The 23707-nt window shown below is 30.6% G+C and overlaps 1 long non-coding RNA gene across 1 annotated transcript in view; it reads right to left on the bottom strand.

Annotated features, from left to right (window-relative positions):
* Positions 1-20561, bottom strand: part of LOC136796261 (uncharacterized) — an 84119-nt gene extending 63558 nt beyond the window's left edge. Inside the window, exon 1 of the long non-coding RNA XR_010843946.1 lies at positions 20478-20561. This is a non-coding gene — a long non-coding RNA (uncharacterized lncRNA). The remainder of the gene's footprint in view (positions 1-20477) is intronic.
* Between the last annotated feature and the right edge of the window lie 3146 nt (positions 20562-23707).

The raw sequence follows: 23707 nt of genomic DNA, 5'->3' as shown, positions 1-23707 counted from the left end.
ACCCAACTAGGGGCAGGAAACCCATCAATTAAAACGGTTGTATTTTTTTATTTTTGACGCAATCCACGGTATACGCCTTACCCGTTGACACAAATATAATTCCAGATATTGACAGCAACATATTTGTACAGTTACATATATGAGTATATTTAAATTGCAACTACTTTGTTTTTAAAAATTAGTTAACAATCCTGAACCTGAGAGGTAAAATATAAAAACTTGAGTCAATTGCCACATTTCCCCAGCTTTAGAAGAGGGAATTTCGAACCAACGCTATAAGTTTATTGTAGACATAACTCCTACCACAATTAATCAATATATATGCAAAAAGGACTTTTTTTGTTGTTTTAGTGTTTTTATTTCACAAAAAAAAAACCAAAGCATCGCTCTATATATAATAATAATGTGAAGGAACCTGATAAAGTGTGCCTTGGGTTCATGTTGGAAAGTGAAAATTAAAAAGTTGATACAGCTTATAAAACACGATTTCACCAAAACGTTAGTTATTATTCATTGTATATGTAGGTTAAATCTTTCTCTGAGACAGTTATTCGTATTTCTGAGAAATAACAGTTCTTTTAAGCTGAGGTATAGGAATATTACCAAAGTTCCAAACGTTTACAGGACTACAAATCATTCCAAATTACATTACTTATTTACTTATAGCAATATTTTCCTACCAATTGGTTGCTATAATATAGTAAATTCATGGTAGATTATGAAAATGGTAAAAGAAACCTTCAATTACAGAAGAGAAATAAGATTTTTATGAGGAAAAACATGGTTTCCTCAGAAAAACCCTCTAAAAATCTTATTTTGGTAAAGGGTTGAGATAGTAGGGTCAGGTCGGTGTCACTGATCCATATTTTTGGTGAGCTATACCCTTCTTGATTTTTTCTGAATCACATCTGGGCACCTTCAGCAGTACAGTTTGGATCCAATTAGCTCCAAGTAACAGAAGTATGAAGCAAGTATTTAGGAGATTTATAGGAGAACTAATAAGTTAGGATAAGAGATGTTTTTCAGCGTTTCCTTCTCCCACCACCTACATTTTGTTTTACGGTTTTTAAAGTTTTGTGCATATGTAGGACTGTAACAGAAGTGCCTTTTGGAAGATTCGACTTATTTCTTTCTCTAACCCTATATGTTCAAAGATTTTAAGCATTAATGCACAGTTAAATCATGTTTCATAGTTTAAAAAAATTAAAAGAGCTACGAACTAAATGACCTGAACTCCTCTGCTCACGTATTGTTTTATTTTATTTGTTCCCTGATTTTAACAGGGGCTTTATTAGTCGATCTGAAAAAACTTCAGCTACTAGCTAATTCAGTTCGTCGAAAATATGAAGTCAACTTATTGTTACAAATGTTTACTTTTTCGTAGTTAAAATAATTGCACTATATTTTAAATATTGCTCGATTAAATTATCTTAAGATATTTTTTAAGACTTTAAAGTCTCTTATTCCCGTTTTAAGCAAATATTTCAAAAGTGATATAGGACCGTTGCTTCCTGGGGGTCTTAGTGGGGCGGGTACGGCCTTGAAGGACTGCCTTTCTTTTCGTGCTATGATCTCCTTTTGTGAGATCGTGACGTGTCGTACATCGACCAACCTACTCGCTATAATTTGAAAAATCAGATAAGTAAGGAGGGCTGGAGTGAAGGGTTTCAGGCGGTTTTTAAATATTCCTCGATTAAATAATCTTAAAGTCTCTTCAACGTTTAAAGCAAATATTTTAAAATAGATTTTTCTAATTTATGATTGTATTATTTCATAAGTTTTATTATTATTTGTTTTCACTTCACGATAGGAATTTATGAAGGTATGAAACACAGATATGCATAACTTGTTATACAGAAGAATGAGTTAAACTCTTATTTAAAAGGTATATTTCCATAGTTAAGATATTCAACGGTATGGTTTCCGTAAAATTTTAAAGACCTGAAAATAAAAAATGTGGCACTATATCAGATACTAATTTCATTTCCTTAGATAATCATAAATATTTAAATATTTATAACAAGTATTTTTAACAAATTAAATAATTCAGTATATTGTTCAAAGACCAGTGAATAACTTAGACCGTTATTCACTGGTCTGGCGCTTCACGTGTCAACCCTGGAATAATTAACATTATACCCAGTTTCTGATTTAATTTATTCTTGAATGTGTAATAACCGTCGGGAGCATCTATTGTTCCGCAACCAGGTGGATCAATACTAACCACAATACATACATTACTACTCAAGGAACCCTATGTCCTAGAAAAATAAGTTACAAACTCATATTTTAAAATAAAATAACACCTTATACGACTTCACTAGGATGTTATTCTATCAAAGGTGTTGATTTCTTTATTTTCTGATCTATAACAAACAACATCAATTACAGTGGATCATATCTAGGCAGGCCGGGATAAGTAGCATAGTTTGAAAATGGCCGAAATAGGATTTTCAAGCAGTAGAAAATTCTAAAACCAACATGTTACTTTAACTGGAACATTTGTTTTCATAGTAGATTAAAGTACTAGTGAAAAGTGAAGTAAGTATGAATTTCAAAAAGTTTCTACAACATGTAAAACACAACCTACACGATACTATGAACATAGTTACTTAACTACGTAAATATAATGTGAGTCGGTTTCGGTTTGAGTACAACTCAACTTTAAATAATAATCAATATAAATGAAATGATGACTATAAATTAAGGTTTATAATTGCTGAAGCAACGTTGTTTTGGTATTTCTACCTTAATCAGGTCGCATCCTGAGAAAGGTAGAATGTTATCTTGTTGGGGATTTATTTCAGCTCATTATAGATCAAATAGAGATCAGTTAATTCAGTTTTGTAAAGAAAAGTAAGATACGGTATTTTCCTTGGACACAAATATGAAACTTTTAGTGTTTAAACCTGGTTTTGAGTATCAGTAAGCAGAGGTTATCTGTGTGAGAGCCCATCTCCTCAAGGGATCTCACACACCTCTTAATAAAAAATCGGATCCATATATTTTCTTATGAAGAACATCTATACTAAGTTTCCTTTTCCTGGGTCTGAAAGTTCCATAAAAACATATTTCCCCAAGCCTTCATAACCCCCTATTAATTAGCCATCTCCTCAAACAATTTTTATATCCCAACTTGCGCTACCCAACTTCCTTTTGGGTAACCCTATCATTTCACATTTCTACAAAACAACCTGCTCACCTGGTTCCTGATCCTTTCAACAAACACTAAAACTGCTGCCAAATCATTGCCTACGATGCCATAGTTTTTTGTTTCCATATCAGTATTAATTCGTTACAATTATAAATTCATTGAGCCTACATTTAAGGAAAGATTTATATGTAAATATGTAAGGGAAGATGGAGACATTTTCACACCTGTATAGAATCTTATACTTTTCTTTTCATCTGGTTTTGATATTATATTCTTTGTGCTCTTCTTAAAATATTCTTGGATAGCTATGTTTTTCTGTATATTTTAATTTGAAAACAACTAATTGTACATTCAATATTTTTTAAAGGAAATTAGTTAAATTAAATTATAGTTTATTTTCCACAGAATAGGGGAGTGAAAGCTAAACGCCTTAAAACAAGCCCCAAATAATACAGTAACTGGAAGTTCATTGTTTAAGGTAGAGTGCCTTACAAAGTTCAGGGTAGTCACCCATTTGCCGTCTTAATAAATCTTCTTATTTACTTTTTAATGAAATTTTTTTTTGGTGAAAATTCCCTTCTTCTTTACGACAAAACTAGAAATAACGAATGTTTTGTGATAGTAATCGAAGGAGAAGATGATAACACCTAAACTATTTGAAAGTTAGAGCGAACCTAAAATGTCAGATCTTCCCAATAACTCTATTTAATTCTAAATGAACAGAAAAATATCAAGTAAACGAAAAAAAAATACTATATAACTATTCCAAACCAAGATTTCGGAGCTAGAGTAACTTTAAAAACAATAATTATTATTTTCTCTGGTTATTTATATATTTTAGTTACGTTTATAATCAACATTGTTATAGAAGAAGAAGAATTTTTTTGTTCTAGAATATGCTCTAATATTAAGTTTAAGCCTTAATTTATGAAAACACGGAGAGATTTATAATATAAATTAATTTACAACTCTAAAGATTTTTAATTTCTTATCTATCTATTGTTTTCTACAATTTAAAATTTTGATAAATTTTTTTTTTCTTCAAAATTCAGTTTTTGAGATAACTCTTTTTTTATTTATTTAGATAAACAAATAAATAAACATTAAGAGATCACATTGCATCATCTGAGAACCGCTTTCGGCTTCTCAGAGTGGAGGAAGAAGCTTACAAGAACTCTTCAAATAACAATTAAAATTTAAGAGGTAAACAAATACAAAGAGAACGAAATATTTAAAAAGTGTCTAATCAATAATAATAAAAAAAAAAGTTATATAAACTGTTAGACAGTAAAATACAGTATTTTAAAGGAATGATTTGGTTAACCCGCAACTCGCGGATATCGAAGTTAACATATTGACGTTCACAGATTTTTTAGCTGAAGAAGTCTCTAATTATTTAGTATTGAAGATATTGTAATAGAACATCTCGTCTGTTTCGAAGTATTTCAAACCAAGGAACTACATCCTGGTTGCATTGAGTCAAGTTGATGTGTTCTTATCAAATGGAAACTGTCTGAACTAAACGGAGAAGCTACTCACTTTTTGCATCAGAGAAAGAGCTTTATTTTTTTTTTTTATTATTATTTACAGATAATACTGTAAAAATGAATCCAGCTCCTTATTGCTGCAGACCCTTCCAAATTGAACAAGTATGGTTGTGAAGAATGCAAAGCTTATAACTTCAGTAACTCATTGTTCAATATCCTTTAAATCCTGTAGCTGTAGAATTAGCAACTGAATGTCATCAAATTTAAAATAGATAGGTTTCTACGAATGGCACAAGACTTAAACATTAATTAGAAACATAAAAATGTTCCCATTTCCAAATGTTGATCGACCATCGCGATAGACATTTTGCTTAACGATCGGGTCATTGGATACTTGACCTGCAATACCTTCGCGTTTTTCTCTTCGTTTCCGGCGCATATTCTCATCCGCCCCTCAACCCTTCTCAAAAAGCGGAAGCTAATGAAGAGCATTCCCACATAGTCAGTCGGTTTATAGCAGATCGCTTTTGTACTAAAAAACAAAAACAAAAGTAACTAGAAAGTTAAAATATTTTGAAAACCAGAAGGGTGTAACATTGTGAACCCATAAAGGAGATCCATTCTCACTACAGCGTCCTCCATCTTCGTTAATGTCCATAGTTCGTTATATCACTTTGACAGGAAACAGTTTACATGGAAATGCATTTTCCTGTTTGAACAATGGGCGCACATTGCAACCTTAGCAATGATTTTCTATTCTGTTATTTACATCATAACCTATTGTTTTACTATTTGAAGTTTCAATATAACTAAATTTTAACTCACCATTGGAAAGAAATTTTTATTATTCCGTCCATAAAATGAATCAGCTTAACTTTTAGAATCATAATATATTTTATTTATTGCTATTTACACCTGTATTTACATAAAAACACGTTAAGTAAATTTGAGGTAAGATCAAAATGGGGTGATATAGGTGAGTAGAGAAACTACCCATTGGTAGTACTCTAATCATATTTCTGAACTACAAGGTCTCGAGGCCTTCGTATTTTCAAGTGGCTAGGAGGATTGTCAGGAATAGAAGAAGAAGCAAGGTTAGTTTTGAGAAGCAACTAAAGGGTTTTGATAAATGGCATATGGTCCGGGTGCGATAAAAAAAACTCAAATAGTAATAACTATTTTTATTATTTTTATATAGAGGATTTTGTTGTTTAAGGAGTTTATATTGAAAGTATTGATATCTGGTTCGAGCTAGATCAGTTATATATGGAACATTAAGGTCTTTATGGATGATTTTATTTGAGACAAAGTAAGGAGCATTGAGGATTTTACTAAGGATTTTGGAGTGTAAGGATTGGATACGAGAGGAATTCGTAGGTTTAGTAGAGCCCAAAAGCTCAATTCCGTATGTCTAGATAGGCCTTATAGCCCATGTAGATAAGTCTTTTGGAATGAATAGGAAGTTTAGACAGTTTTTCTAGTAAGTGCTGTAATAGTCGGAATCGACGACCATTTTCCTGTCTTTTCAGTCTTGTGTGAACAGTTGGGCTTTTTGCTATTACCACTATAAAATGTGTGGGTAAATAGGTTCGTCGCATATTCTTATAATTAATAGGTAAAACTAGTGGTACTAAATAACATAATTCCAGATTTCAGATAGGTTTCCAAAATAGTGAAATTAGGCACAATAAAACCAATTATTATTTCACCTTTACACATATGGGAAATGATATATACATACAAAAATAATTGGAGTGCAGTGTGTCTGGGGAGCATGGTGGATGGAACACAATATCTCAGCCTAGGTCTGCGAGTTTCTGACTAACTAGTCTCCAAAGCAGTATGAGGCCTGGATTACCATGAAGCAGTGTTATCTCATCCCTATTGAACTATTTTCTTTGAGTGCTGTTCTTAAATAATCTAATTGCTGACAGTTCCTCTCCGACTTTACATTTTTGTTCTGTTGAATCAAGTCGTTCCGCAATCTCTGATGATGTCAAAAAAGGATTTTGGTCTAACATGATCTTGATACAACTGCCGTCGATCAATGATATTCGCCCAGAGCTTGGCATGCCAAGCAAGTTCGAAATCACCGATGTGCTACATGTTCTGTCAGAAATTCAAAATCCATCAAACACTTTCAGTAAATTTCTACACGGTACTGTACTATATTTTCCTTGCGGGAATTTGTAGAAAACACACTGGCGTAAATGAACTTTATAAGTAGCCTTGGGTGCATGATCGCACATCACGCATACTTGTTGAAACTTAACACCTGAAAAGTCACGAAGTGCCAAGTTATCTTCAGTATTTTAGGAGAGGTAGAACAATTGTCCTCCATAACACGATTTTACAGAGCAGATTACAAGATTTAATAAAGGAGGGGGGTTAAGGTGATTTTACATTATCCGACGTGGAACTTGTCAGATATTCTTAACTATATTTAGTAGGAAGTATCCGATGTAGTCGTACTTCAATATATTGCTACTTACTTCCCATGAAGTACACTAAACACTTATAGTAGGAATTTCAAAAGAACAATAGTCCATACCACGTTACCTATTTTTGTTACTTTCTAACTTTGACATACTTAACGGTTTAATACTTTTAACAACCTACCTAAAAATATTGTTTTATATGATAAGTGAATTGCTCCACTTGATCCATATTAGGTGTTTTCAGAGATCTGCTTATCTAATATCATGCTGCCAATCTATTCCAATCTTTAACAACCAAAAACCTTATATAATCTATCAACTTTTCCACCACCTAACTATTGAATAGATGATCTCAATCAGCAAACTTGTTCTCAAAAAAAATGTTTCCAAAAAACCTTTGCCACCCATTTTATTTTCGTTTTTAAATTTTAGTAAATTCCGATCACAGTCTCTTAAGAAACTCTCTGAACTTCCCGTTTGCTAAAAAAAAAAATACTCGTACACTACGTTAATCAGACCAATTTGGAAATACGGAATTGAGCTTTGGAATAACATCGAAATCCTTGCTTATCCAATCCTTACAACCCAAAATCCTTGGTGCTCCTTAATACGTCACAAATAAACTCATTCATAAAGACCTCAACATCGCATTCTTCGCAGATTTGGCCCGTAATAGACATACCTCTTTTCATTCCAAAATCCTAACACACCCAAACTCATTCGTTCTTAATCTCTCATCCTTAACTATCCCTGATAATCCTCCAAGGCGTCTGAAAAGAAGATGGCCACAAATTAAAGCAATGATTGAAGTAGCACCCATTGATTGGATGATTCCTTCCCAAGATTATCATGTGCTATGAAACATTTCTCACATTCACTCATTGTATTTTTTTTTTTTATACAGTTATAAATTTCAATAATTAAATACATTTTTTTTCCTACCATACTCAAACAACTTATCATGAAAAACAATAACTTCTTATTGAATTAACTTCAATGTTTTTTCTTTATCCATTTATGCATGGCTTATTTGAAATTCCAACTGATACATTCACTTAGGCCTATTAAATATTAAATATAAATCTTCACATATACAATAAATAATTAAAACAGTTATTATAATAAGAGGGGGACTTTAACGGTAATGGATACGTGGATGTTTCATCAGAAGGGAAAGCGTTGAAGATATTTCAACTTAATTTCAGCACGCCTTTTCGCCATGGTATCTTAGTTCCAGATAAGTTAAAACTTTACAAGGGTAGCCAGTACTGTTGAGATTACTAAACGATAATTAAGTGTTAACAATCAATAATATTATAGCACAAGTGAACCAAAGGCTTAGGAATAGCTAGTATCATATATTTAGCTAGATCGAGTGGCTTCTAGTTCATTCATATAAAATTTAATGAATCAACTAAAAGATGAAGAGTTTAATCAATCTAGACCAAGTCATTTAAAATATGTTGGTGAGTGTCTAGGTAACGTATTATATAAATATTGTTTTGTTTTGCTTTAAAAAAAATTAACCACGTTAAAAAAAAGTTCACACTGGAGATGAGCAAGTGTAGGAATCGAATCAAGGTGTCGAAATAGTCGTACTGTTAAGCAATTCACACTAAAACTAATGATACAATTAGGGTCGAAGAAGACCCCGTAGGGGGTATTTTGTTTTAATAAAATCTCCTTCTTGTTACTCAGCTGGTCAATTCAGCAAACAAAAAGTAATTATTTTGATTAATTTATTACAAAACTAAGTGCAAACGGAAACAAATAAATAAATATCTATGGCATTTATATGTACTTTCAAGAAAAGGATTAAATATTGTATAGACTAAAAGTAAGAAAAGGATTAAATATTGTATGGACTAAAAGTAAAAAAAGGATTAAATATTGTATGGACTAAAAGTAAGAAAAGGATTAAATATTGTATAGAATAAAAGTAAGAAAAGGATTAAATATTGAATGAACTAAGGAGAATAAAATAAATATTGTAAGAAAAGGATTTTTTAAAATTTTATTTATCATAACACTTTTTATTTTACTTTTGAGCGATTGAAAAATAACCTCTTTTAACATTAATTTATCTTTTGTTTTGTTTAAAATAAAAATGTTTTTGCAATAAAACACTTTTTTTGCCGAGAAAATAGGTGCTGAGAATTTTTAGAAGTTTTCAATACAAAGTTAAAAAAAAAATAAAATAAACGAAGGATAAGATAAAAAAATCGATCGAAGAATTGATTCACTGCTAGATTCAAATCGTTGGGCATTGGTTCACTCCAGAATCGAACTTCCCATCTTTTATATCAAATAAGGTTTTTTCTCCTCAGTGGAGGAGAAAACAGGACATTTAACTTGCAGAACCTAATTGAAGTCCTTAGGTAGCAGAGAATGTATTTTCTGTTATATCTATAACTATATATGTTATACTACAAACTAGTACCAGAACATTCTTGGGGTTGAGGAGAAAACCTGGCGTTTGAGCTAAAGAGATGACCATATTACCACATTGAATGAGTTAGTGAATAAATAGGGCATCTTTACCAACAATACCTAATAGGTTGCAGAGGAACAAGAATATAAAATAAGATGCAAAATGTACTAGTTTTCAGAGTTCATAAGAAAAATAATAAAATACTAGAAGTAAGTAACTTAGTAAAGCAAGTCTCTAAAACTTAACTTTACAGACAAACAGAGTTTAACTTTTATTTTATTATCGCAAATGCGAAGCAGTACTATTTATTATTGAATTGAATTAGACTACTTCCTATAATGTAACATCCATATATATATATATTTCACAGTTATAAAAAGTTTCAACCTATAAATAGACGAGACTTTACTATATTTTGCGCAGTTATATATGAGTTCTGAGTTTAAAGAATTACGACGAACATGGAATATATATTATATCTTGAATAAGATGTTTGGTGTGTTTTTATAGCGGAAGCAAGTGGCGAGAGAGCCGCTCGAGATTAAGGCCAAAGAGGGAAACTACGCAGTTGATATTTGAAGCAAATAGCTAAACCACCCAGGGTACTCAACACCACCTTTAAAGTCTCCTCTTCAATCATAAAATACATGATTAATTGTAAGCTGAATAAAATATAAATAATTCAAGTCAAATCTGGGGAAAATTGGTTCACTGAATAAATAATAATTTACATATTTAGAGCTAAAGAATAAATTCAGATGAATTTAGATAAATGACAGTTTATATAGCTTACATGAGACGGTACTAACAGACAATATACCAACAATAAACTGCAAAAATGTCAGACCAAGAATAGCTCTAGGATCTTTTTAGCAGTATTTATTTATTCTTCAAAATATTTATATAATAATGTCATTTGGAAAGTAGAAAGTAATGATAACTCGAGCTATCATAGTTTCGGTTGAAATACTGCTATCAGTATCATATATATATATATATATATAAACGCCAAAAACGATCTTTGGACTGTAAACCGTAACACAAACTGAATAAACGTTCCACTAAGGACAGCTACAATGAATAATTAATAATACATTAAATGTATTTTCTTTAATACACGACTGTTTTGCACGTAACATTCAAAAGACGGTGTGAAGAAACTTGGAAATTATACAAGTGTTGACGTAAAATTAAGTTAGACATTCATACAGTAGAGGACTTAGAGAAACAAAGCTATATCCACAAGCCAGTTTTTTCAAATTTTCCAGATTCAAGGTGGTTAACACTGTTATAACCTAAGATAATTCTGAACCTGTGGAAAAATTAGTGTATAAAAAACCTGTTGCTTTTTAATCCCAAAGAAAGCTTGGGGACCTGTTAGTGTAGGGTGAAATAATGAAAAATTATTTTAGACGCAAGATATTTCCCATAGAGCAACTATTTAGTTTATTAAAATGTACTAACCAAATAATGCAAAATAATCATAATAATAATGTAGGGCTAACCATATTGCAAATGGCTCAAATAATTTTTCGCAATCTAAATTGATGTGCGGTGTACTGTAAAGAAACCTGTTTGTCTAATATTATTTATAATTGCTATATCAATATATTAGGGATAAGGTGAAAATATAGAACCTAATTTAATTTTAAATGAAAATGGACCTAATGGTTTTAAATATAAAATTATGAACTGAAAAAGTTCCCATAATAACAGTATTATCATAATGAAGGCATTTTAAAGTTTTTAGTACCAAATGACTTTATAAAATAAAAGAAATTATCGTTGCAATGTAGACCTCCAAAGTAGAATGAAATTAATACTTCCTCGAAAAAATAATAATAATAAAATACAGAATTTATAAAAAAAACTGTTAAAAACAATGGAGAATTTTTGTTTTAACATTTTGTCACCTAATGTGTATAAAAACAAGAAATATAAATAGAACAAAAATATATATATATATATACATAGATTGCATAAGAAATATGTAGATGAGAGTATCCTCTTAGCCCTAATCTAACACCATAGAACTGGTAGTCTTAAAATTTTGATCAGTAGAGTATTTTTTTATTTATTATAATTATTTTGTATATTTTACAATTCAACAAGCACATCAACAAAAAAAGAAAATGCTAGTACGGAAAAAAATCCACTGTTTTATAATATTCTCCACCAGTTATTTTGACAAATTTATTTTTATATTATTAAAACCATTTTTTTTTTTGGTCTGCGAAAAAAAATTGAGCTCTTTAAAAATTGTAATTGTCAAACTACTTTAGACCAGTTTTGTAAGTGAATCCTTACATTTCAGACAGCGCTTATATCGCATTACATATCAGCTAACAGTGACAATGAAGTGAAGACTCACTTTTGCATTGCTAACTAGATATAAAAGAATATAGGACTTTTTTTTAAATTGAAGATCTTTGGAACAGTTTCGAAATTAATAAAATACATTATCTAGCCAAAAGATAACGCGATATATAATGTTTTGACACTTCCAACTTAATTTTCATAACGATGAGGAATAGTTCACACTCATGTTCTCGAGGCCTCAACTTATAACTACAGCTATAACTATGTAAAATGTTTCAGTTATATTCTATCACTGGACGATTATTCTACTAAGTTACAAGTGACTCGAGCGAAGGGACTGTCACAAGTAAAGTGGAATTACCAGTACCACAAAGAACACGCCACTACTAAGACACAGACACCCCAGTACTTAGACAAAGACACAGCAGTACTAAGACAGACATATCAGTACTAAGACAGACATAGCAGTACTAAGACAAACATAGCAGTACTAAGCCACAGACATGCCAGTACGAAGACACGGACACAGCAGTACTAAGACAGACATAGCAGTACTAAGACACAGAGATGCCAGTAAGAAAACAGACACAACAGAATTAAAACAGACATAACACTACTAAGACATAGATACAACAGTACTAAGACAGACATAACACTACTAAGACATAGACTAAGACAGACATAACACTACTAAGACATAGACACAGAAGTACTAAGACAAAGACAGAGTAGTACTAAGACAGACATAACACTACTAAGACATAGACACAGAAGTACTAAGACAAAGACAGAGTAGTACTAAGACACAGACATAGATAAGGGATGACAGGAGACGATGACGCAGCAGCCGCCCCCTGAGCGGGCCCCACGGCCACACTCAGCCTCCCCGCCCTAGGACCACTTCACACTTTATCCGTCACTACCGCTCTCCCGAATACTTCTTATGTCGAGTGTAGTTTTCACTTCTTTTGCATCCTCTTCTACAGGTAGGAGCTGCTGCCCGATCGGAGTCGCAATCGGGAGTCCTTCCGCGCCGAGAGATCACTTGTCTAGGACCTCACCCAATAGTTGATAGAACACACCGTATTATAAATACATTGTAAAACAACAGACCTAACTTTTGGCACCAATTTGAATAATGAGGAAATTTTTTTCTAATCAGGATTTCTCCAAATTTTACTATTTCCCAACATATCCACTCATCTTAATCGAGATTGCTTCAGCTAAAACAATGGGATACCCTTTTATTATTATTAGCTTATAAAAGATGTTCCTAACTTCAACAAATTACCTGCAAGATAAAATTTCAAATTATATTTTTAAAATCTATTTCATATTTCAAAAAACTATGCACTAAGAAATAATGTCAATATTTATATCTTCATATAAACTGGTAATAATCAATGATGATCTCCTAATTTAGATTACAAAACAAATAAAATATTATGATAGTTCATGGTAGAAATAATTACTTAGAGTATGAAATAAAAAAAACACAATAGGATTTTAACCCAACATTAAGTAAAATAACACATCTTAAATAAATTTCTATTTTATTATTTAAAAATGTTTTTATCATTAAAAGTTCAAGAAAGCGTTTAGAATATCTATGTATTCTCGGTCCAGAGCTAAAATGGTGTATCTACTAATTATGTTAGCTTAGATTTTGTTGCATTGCAACCATGTTTTCTATTCTATTCGCATGTCAAAAAGACCTAAATGAATAACCAACGTTACGAACTAAATAAACAAAATGATTTAAGTTAATTGATTTGTATCGTAATTGGAAATTAGTTGTTACTTAAAGTCCATAACCGTAATTCAAACGCTACGTTATAAGAAATATTTGATAATCTACTTCGGTTTTCTACCGAGGGTATAAAATTATATTATCCAGACAGAAATTTAGAATTAATCAAATTTTTTGTTCTCCCATTGATTTTCAAAAACAAAACCACTTAAAACTACTGTGATTACTAAAGGCAAAGTGGCGGTTTTATTATTACTTTTGGACAGAAATCCTATTGCAGTAAATGATATATAACTTTTAATTGGTAGTGATAACTACACTACTTTTTTTTTTCTGCAATTCTTCAAAAATTTAGATGATTTTTACAATAAAAAAAAATTCCCACTAAATAAAGGATTACACATTTTAATAAACATATACAACTAGGAATTAACAATTTTATTGTTTTTACTTTTTTCATAATGTATGTTACAAAACAAAAGGACATTACGCACTAAATCTATTCATATGTAAATAAATAAAAAAAAGATCAAACAAACTTTATATAAATAACTGCCGTTAATAAAAGAAATGATAAAAAAACAAGTTGTTTTTTGAATCTAAGATCCAATATAATTCAAAACCAGAGGCAATATAATTCAAAAATTATTTTAAAAGAGCAATATAAACAATTTATAAAGAGCCCTTTATATTTTTAAAATATAAACATTATTGCAGTCCTTCCAGTAGTAACCTGAAATATTGTTTATAAACCAAAATGCATAGTCAGCACTTTTCAATAACATAAAACATCATCTCGTTATTTTTATTTAGTTTTTAAAATAAATATTAGTTCACTATGAAATTTTCATTTCACTACAATTAAAAATCTTATTACATACCACATAAAATACTCAATATTTATTTTAGGAAACATAACATTATTTAGTTTTGGAGTGTCGAGTGCCTCTAAAATATAAGTCAATGGGAGTATAACTAATAGTTAACAGAGAATCCTAATTCAACTAATATATAAAAAACACAAACCATTAATTAGCAATTAACTGGAAAATAATAAATGTATATAGCAGTAGTATAGGTTAAATGTTAAAATCATATTCCATTTAATCAAGACATTTAAATATCAGATGGGTGGCAGTTTAAAGAACCTTTAAAGAGAATTCCTTCACATACGGTAATAACTAGTTCATTACAACTGTTATCGAATTTAGAATACTTGTTAATACTAAACGTTATATATAACTGTTATTTCTTTAATTACTTTTATGTCAAGAAGTTACTTTAACAATAATAACTATACTGGAAAAATAACGGTTTTCTATCAACAATCTATCTTGACCGATGAAATTAGATTTTATCCCAAATTTTAGAGTTTTATTTAAAGGACACTTATATCTAAAATCAGATAATAGGAAAATGCTGAATTATTAAACTAATGGTTAGTTACTTATGAATTTAAAAAAATTATTTTTCAAAATGTTTCAATTTACTTGTGATTCTTCCAATCCAGTTGTTTTCCATTTTTTTTCTCTTATGAAATATGTTAGTTAATTTTCATTTTTCATGTAACTAAATTTCTATCAAAACTAATACTAATGGATTGCATTTTAGTTAGTTATATTTTAAATAGTTTTATTGTATTGTCTTTGTATATTTTTAATTTACAATTTTTTTTTTGGTTTTTGTAGCTACTAATATTTTAGCTAATATTTTGTACACTAAGATTTTTCTTTTTTTCTATCCCTTCATAGTTACTTTTTTATGTTACCTTTTATTTCTATCTTGTACTTATACTTTTTCTTTAATTTATTAACCAGGCCAACTGTATGTCATTAGACTATAACACAGGTAAGTAAATATCAGGTAATTGCTTGAAGATGAATCCTACCACCGTCATTAGTCAATATTGTAATTGTTTCATAAAAGAAAACGTTAATTTACAAAGAAAAATGACTTAATAAATATACATAATATTTATTAAGGGAAACTAATATGTAGGAATTAATAAGAGAAGGGAAAACAGCTGAAACTAACTATTGTTATAATAAGCAGACTGACCTAGATAATGGAACTGCACGTGGCATAAAACTAGGAAAGAGGCAATTTTAAAATGGATTATCTCTTTGGTCGAGTTTATTACTTGCTCGATAACAAAAGCCAAGCGCCTCATTAGCAAACGGCTTTATACTTTTCCTACAATATTCAACCATCCCGATGAAATAAAATCCCATTGTAACTAACACACTCAGTGTCTTTTTATTCAACATCCTAGTCGTATAATGCTTTAATTCAAAATTATTTTTTTTATGCCAAATAAAACCATTAATACTATGAGAACTATTTTGACTTCAGTGCAGCGGTCCCTCCCAGTTCTTGTACCCCCGGCCAGCAGCTCCTCGACTAATATTGTTTTTCACACCTCCACTTAACATTTTATTTAGTGAATAAATTACTGTAAAAAAACAGAACAAAAAAAATGTACTGTACAGAAAACAATTACGTCATTTTTAATAAAGAGAAGTAACTAAATTATTTTAAAAATTGTAAGATTCTAAGGATTCAAAAACTGCTTAGGTTCTAGCATAAAGAATGAAAACCACCCATATTGGAAGAAGATAGTTGACCGTATGAAGTAGATTGGAGGAAGATAGTTCGATGGCGGTCAAAAGGTATCTAAATAGTAAAATGAAAATAGTGGCGAAACTGCACTGAGATATACTGAGGAAAGAAACTCACATATCATTTGAGAGTGGGAAAACAATGATATGTAAGTTGACGTTCTGACATAACCTCAAAAGCAAAATGAAATCAGATAAAATGAAAATATGAAGTTGACTTAAGTGACACTGGACTAATAAATTAGAATTAGATGAAAACCTGCGTTCTACTGGAATACATGTTATAAGGAACCTTTTATTAAACGAATTTCGACTGTTTTAGGAGAAGACTACAATTTTACAATTTTCAAAAATAATATAAACATAATGGATTTATTTCTTGAAATACAAAGTAAGTAGCATTAGGATATGAAGAGATAACATGCTATCTGACATTTAATGTATATTGGAATTTTTAGTTTTATATAAGGAAAATCTCGTAAATTTTTGAATGAATTTTCAGGAAATATGAATTCTTAAAATGATAATATTGGCATTAAGTTATGGCAAGAGGCTCATGGTTCAAATGGTTCAAACCAGTAAACAATCATACAATTTCTAAAAAAAAAACCACTTATAATTTTTTTTAAAGAAATGAGGCTATGACCTGATAAGATACCGAACGTGGTTCAAACGAGAATCAGGCGTAGTAGCAAACAACATAAATAACAAAGAAAAATATTTAAAAAAAAAAAATCCGATTGACTAAATAATTATTAAATAGATATGCAAGGCATTCAATTCAACGATGGCTATAAGTTTTATTTCTAATCGTACTGGATTTCGTAATCTATATTTATCCACATTTAATACAATCCCCATACTGTTAATTAAATAATACCAAATGCCTTAATACAAAAATTTAATCATTTATAAACAATACTGCCAAAGAGAAACGGGACGATGGGCACAGAGATTATAATCTTGATTAAATTACATGAAAATATCAAGTTTTTGACATCACATCTAGATAAATGAATTCAAAAACATGAATGGATGAAGATGATATGATACAGCCATATGAATCTGAGATAAGTTGAATTCAATATTATTTTAGACCGGAAAATCGAATGCTAAACTTGAGAAAACTCCCACAATTGAAAGGTTTAGAACATTTAAACAAGGTGCTATATAGAAAGGAGTATCTAAAATGTTCTTCCAAGTAAAAGTATAGTGTTGAGTTGTTAGTTCATTATAATACTTTACCTCCAACCAGGAAGCACTCACCATATCTTAATATCAGCATTATTTAACAAGTTATTATTAAACAACATAAGAAAAAAAATTACGATATCGGCCTTTAAAAAGCCAGTAATGCCACAGTATTCATTTCCAAAAACATTTCAATTACCATGTTTTACGACCGAATGCCTCATTCATTGATATTCAACACATAAATGGCGAGCGAAGCGATAACTAGGAATAACCTTACTCAAAAGAAACATCACAATATGTCAATGGGACTAAAGAAGAATGAAACATTTGATGAGAATTAGTAGTTCACTTTTACTATCATTACAAGCGTTCTAACTTCCCAACCAATGGAAACTACAATGTTATTGAAAAATTTCTTAACGGTTTAGGGCGAATTTGTCATATTACCAGGAGTCTGGCGAACTCTTTTCCTAAATATTTTAAGATAAACTGACCTCTTTCAATAGCGTTTATAAGAAATTTGGGGCACAATAAGCTGTTCGGATAATGTTTTACCACAATTTTTGCAGTTTGAAGCATGTACTCAAATCTCACATTTCTCAACTTTGCGGGTTTCGCAAATAATAGAGGCATCCTACCCTAGTTATTATCACCATTACGACGTCCCAGATGAAGCGGAAGATTCAAAAGTTCTTTATGCTCTAAATTCAGTCAAAAGAAATGATTCTCTTCAGTTTCTTCTTCCACAATATAAAGACAATAGATTAAAGATATTTCTCAACTATTATCAAAGGGTTGGTGTTGGTATTCCAAGATTCGACATGATGGTAGTCTCCATGACTTGCCAGGTCATAAGATACCACGGCACCGCAAGGTCTTGCCAGGATCCGCAATCGGCGGAACCCAGACAGTCTCAAGGATCTTTGGTCCTGTCTAGCAAGATTATGTCATCCTTCAATTCCAAAGATCTACGGAGTGCTTTAAGAGTCCTTAGGGGAGATTTAAAATCTCTGTCATTTAAATTAGTACTTTAAACAGAGCTAAGACTTTAATCCAAAGAAAATTCGTACCATTTAAATCATTTTAGTAAAAAATCATTTTCTTCAGACGGGTAATTAATAATCAGGAATAACCCTTTAAAACATGCTTAACACCGTGACCCAAAATATTTTTATTCTTTCAAGAATCAAAGACTATCATTTAACAGAATAAAGTTGAAGTATGCTATGTTTTCTAAAAAACAAAAATCCTGGTAGTCGTTTTGGGTGTACTTAGGCTTTCATAATTCAAAAGTTTACATAAAACAGTTTAAAAAAAATATATATTTCAATCGAAAAACGCAACAAACAATAAAATTGTTAAGAATTTACAAAATGTAAATTCAAATGTATCTTAAGTTCATTATTAACCGTCAAGTAGCAGTCTATATGACTAAATTGCTGCAAAGAGGAATAATTAAATAAATATGAAAGACGTAAGACGGTGCTAATATCAAAGACAACTCCTCGGGCTGTTCGATAAGAGAATTACAGAAAGACAGAAAAAGAATTACGTCGAAGATATGGAGTTACGGCACAGGAGGTGCTATTAAAATCATCAATATGTAGATAACATTTGATGACAGCTAATAAAATAAAAATTACATATAAATGAGTAGTTCCCAACTGGTGGTCGGACCATGGCCAGGGCACGAGAGCCTTGGGATGGGCCGCAGTAGGATCTCAACATATATTTTTTAAAGATTTATTACTATAACTTTTTTATTTATCAGCTTCCTAGATGTTTTTGAGTCAGCTAAAAGGTTTTAACAGGCAAAAGCACAATGAAAATAACTCAAAATGTACTTTTATATAACCTAATTTTCAAATATTTTCGAGGGGGAACCTGCTTTACCCCAAGTCAAGGGTGGGGGTGGGGCAACACATGGTTCAATTTCCGGCGTGCCATGGTTCAATTTCTGCAGTGGTTTGCAGATTTCTATGGGCTGGGAATCACTGATATAGTAAATATCACTGATATAGCATGACATTAAGAAGTTGGTAATAAAAATAAGAGTAAATTGGGAACAGCAGCATTAAATAAGTAAACTAATAATATGAGAAGTAAAATTGTAATATCTTTATTTTAGTAAAATCAGCAATAAAAATTAACCTATAGTTACTTTAACTAGGCTATAATATTATATCTAAATAATACACAATAATGACAGTGGCTTAGGTTGGCAACTCTGTAAGAAAATAATTGAAGAATTTACAACTGATAACACACATTTATACTATTTGATAAGGTTTTTTGACTTAACTAATAATATTTATGGTATAAGAATAAGATCTGATAAGAGATTACAAGAGTATATAACCTTATACTAAAATGTGAAAAATAATAAATAAATGTTATTGTTAAAATATGCAATTTTTCCATATTTAATGTGTTATTTAACTAAAATGAAATTGAAAACATAGAAAAAAATTTCCATTATCGACAAAGAAATACTTACAAGACTATAATTATCAAAACAAGCGTTGGGACAAGAAATGGCCATAAATATTAGAATTGATATGATAAAATCCATATAAATTAAAAGAAAAATGTGACCCACGTGCTTCGAGATGGCCAAAACGAGAAATCCCTATTCCCACCCTTCCCCCACCACCGATCATGGCCACATGAATTGCAAATTTATCTCCTAACAAGGTTTAAATACAGTTTCAGTCAATTTTTTACTATGACGAAAGATATAAAACATACGTAGTAGTTAAATTATTACAAATTGGCTTTAAAAATCGTAATTGAAATAGAGTGGTAGGTGATCGTAAGTTTTTTTTTATATTTTATCTGTGCACGGCCTTCACAACGCTAAATGCGCAGTAATTAGACTGGTGAGGTTAGGGAATTTTAATTAAATTATAAATCAACGTATCTTATGGATATTTATTTATTTGGTTAGTATCTTTACAAAATGATAAAAAATACCTGACAGTGAATTGATAAGTGATATATATATTGTACTAACCGTGGTAGGTATAGGTTATGTAATGACAGCTATGTCAAAGTGCTATATCGACTATTAGAATCCAGATACTGACCTTAGATAAGAGACAAGACAAGAGAGTATCCAGAGATGCAGAGAGAGGACGTGTATACGCAAGGATGGCACGACTCACTGAGCTGGGTTCCTGCGCAGTCTGCGCTCCTCCCCTCCGCCCCTCTCACCCCCTCCAGGGGTAGCGTCCCGATCAACGGGGTATCGTCCGGGACTTTAAGGACTGTCTCTTCTTCTGGTCAATGTCCAAGTGGCCACTTTTTATCAATGCCAAGGAATGCTGAAAGAAAAAAAAACAGTTAATATTTTTTGTTTCCTAAAAATATTAATATATTTAATTATATACCGCATCTTTGAAGAAACATCTGCATAAGAAGTCAGGGATTGGAAGGTTTGTGCAACTAGGAATTAGAGGATAGCTACCATATTTATATGCTGTTATGTAAAAAAAAATTGATTTCATCAATTGAAAAGTTCTCTCTAAAAAGATCTTACTGATATTTCTTAAAATGTTACATAGATAAGAAAAAAAGACTTAGTTTTAATAGCCAAATTGACATATTTATTGCATAAGAATCTTCGTTAAGGGCAAAGAGATTCATTGCAATCTTCATTGCTAGCACCATTTAGATTACGTAAGAAATGAACATTTACGCTGAAAAAGGTTTTGTAGAATTTCGTAGCTAGAAACTTTTCGATGAGAACTTCGATTGTTCTTCCATATCAGCGTAGTATTTTCAGTCAAGATTTTAGGTTACACACAATATAACCTATATTTGATTGTTGGCGCCAAATCTTTTTTGTCATAAAATAAATATTCATAAGTAATTTTAGAAAAAAAAATTAAAGTAAGTCTGGAAAAGCCAATTTTGGAGTGCAATAGGCATTGTCATCTTAGACTGAGCTGTAGTAGAAAACTTGGCAAGTGTATTTCCTTTAAATGACCCACAAGTAGAGAAGTCGGACTCGTCTCCATCGTTTTACATATTGGGTGTTATTTTCTCACTTGATATTGATAACATGCAGAGTTGCTGTTATGAAGGGAATTGAGCATAATTCATAAATGGACGAGACGTTTTTCATCTTCTTTACAACACGTTGTTAGCATATCTTGTTAATTTATGGATTAAGTATTAGTCACAATAGTTTGAAATACTAAGATTTCCATTTACCCATTGAGCTCTTCATGTTGGAGTAAAAGCGGGTGTGAATGTGTAAAAAGGGACAAGTTGGGACTATGTCCCGTTGCATTATGCAGTCTTAATGTAAATGTAAATAAGAACAATCTGTTTAATATAGTGAAAAAAAAAACTTCCTTTCAGTTTCTTAAAAAGTTCGTGATGAAAAATTTATTATTTTTTATTATTATTTTTTTTTTTTTAATTTTTATTTTTCAATGAAACTGTACAAGGTTATATTCTCCTATTCTATTTATTACAATTGTGCTCTAACTATATGAACTAAAATAGTTGCCTATAAGCATTTAGCACATTTCCGCTGCAAATCGCATACGTCACATCTGTGCAAAATACTATCCAAATAATAATTCTTATAAAAGAATAAATATACAATAAATTAAAAATTAAATTATCACGGTGTGGTTTAACCCTTAGACTTTAAAATTGTATAAATTATTTATAGTTTTAACAATTATCTAATTTATACAATAATCAACCCTATTAGCAAAATACAAAAATAATCATGGTTTAGGTCTAGAATGTTACCCTAAAAAAAAAATTGAAACCAGCATTTTAAGTGCATTTTGTTTAAAGACATAAATATTATTGTGACGCATTCTCTACTATTTAACAGGGAATAAAATATATTTGAACACAAGCTCTTCTCTTACTGATTGAAATATTTATTATATTTTTATTTTGATAATAATAACCAGATATATTTCAACTTATTCTATTAAAGTGTTTTGGCGTGCGAAATTATTATAATTAGTTTTAAACTAAATTTCGATTACATCAACATATTCTTAAAAAAAAATTTTAAGTTTTTAATTTGAACGGTCTAAACTTCCAACTAATTACAAAATATTCATTTATAATATTCAATATTTATATGAACTATAATATTTATTTGACTATAATAAGGCCTATCTGTAATTACAAAGAGTTGGTCTTTGGAACCCCACTAAACCATCGAATTCCTCCCGAATCCAATCCTTGCAATCCAAAATCCTTAAAGCTGGTTTGTCACAAATCAAGCCATCCATCAGGACCTCAATGTTCCAAATGTAACCAATCTTCCCAGAACCTGATAGCAATCCTTCCATGATAAACTTTCCAACCACCCAAACCCATTTGTTTCTAGTATGGCTTCTCCTTCATAATCTAATAATCTTCATATGTATCTGAAAAGAATTTTTTTTTTGCATTCAAATTGTAATTGTATTAATTTTGCATAAAATAAAACCCTTAACTAATGGATTAATTATTAATAATAGGATTTGAAAATTTAGAAATTAAGAGAAATTTTGAACAATTATTTTTTTTATCTAACCTTAAGAAACACTAATATAGACTGGGTACCATACATATTACTTCTGTATATTTTTAAAAGGCATTTTTAAAATTATTATAACCGAAAGAGCCTTTCCTACTAACACCATTACTCATTACTATATACTGTGTATTTTTTAAAATTTAAAACACTAAGCAGTTATTGAAAAAGATATAATGATTGGAGAAGTTTGTCGGGGGTGCGGTCAGCAAAGAACAACATAAATAAATATGGTTTTGTTTATTTATGTTGTTCTTTGCTGACCGCACCCCCCGACAAACTTCTCCAATCATTAATCTACGGTCAACTATCTACACCTCATTATGAAAAACATATATATATATAATTTATTGGCCTGTAATCAATGGCATATGACCATAATGGACCATTGATTACGCCCTACTGAGCTTTGGATAATTAAAATCTAGCTAGATAATATATATTAAAATTAGGTAGAAATTGTATATGTTTTTCTATACAGTGACTTGTGTTCAATTCAAAAGATATTTATTCTTGGTTTTCAATAATTTCCTGGTGCGTTGCTTTCAAGAGGTCCGATATATCATCATCTTCTAAAACTAAACTCATGTCTTCAGTTTCCAAATTGACTGTCAAGTCCATTTTTAATAGAACTGTTTTTTCCTTGGTATTTAAGAATATCGATATTCAATTTGACTTTTTTTTTTTCTTGTTGTCCCTTCAATTTTATCTTTTTCAGATGTATCAGTAGCTATATCAGAAGTCTCAGGTTTTTCCCCTTTC

Source organism: Halyomorpha halys, unplaced genomic scaffold, assembly GCF_000696795.3.
Source record: "Halyomorpha halys isolate HHAL.00 unplaced genomic scaffold, Hhal_1.1 Scaffold106.1, whole genome shotgun sequence".
Taxonomy (NCBI): Eukaryota; Metazoa; Arthropoda; class Insecta; order Hemiptera; family Pentatomidae; genus Halyomorpha; species Halyomorpha halys.
The sequence above is the reverse complement of the archived record's forward strand: the minus strand, read 5'-3'. Positions and strand labels throughout refer to the sequence as shown.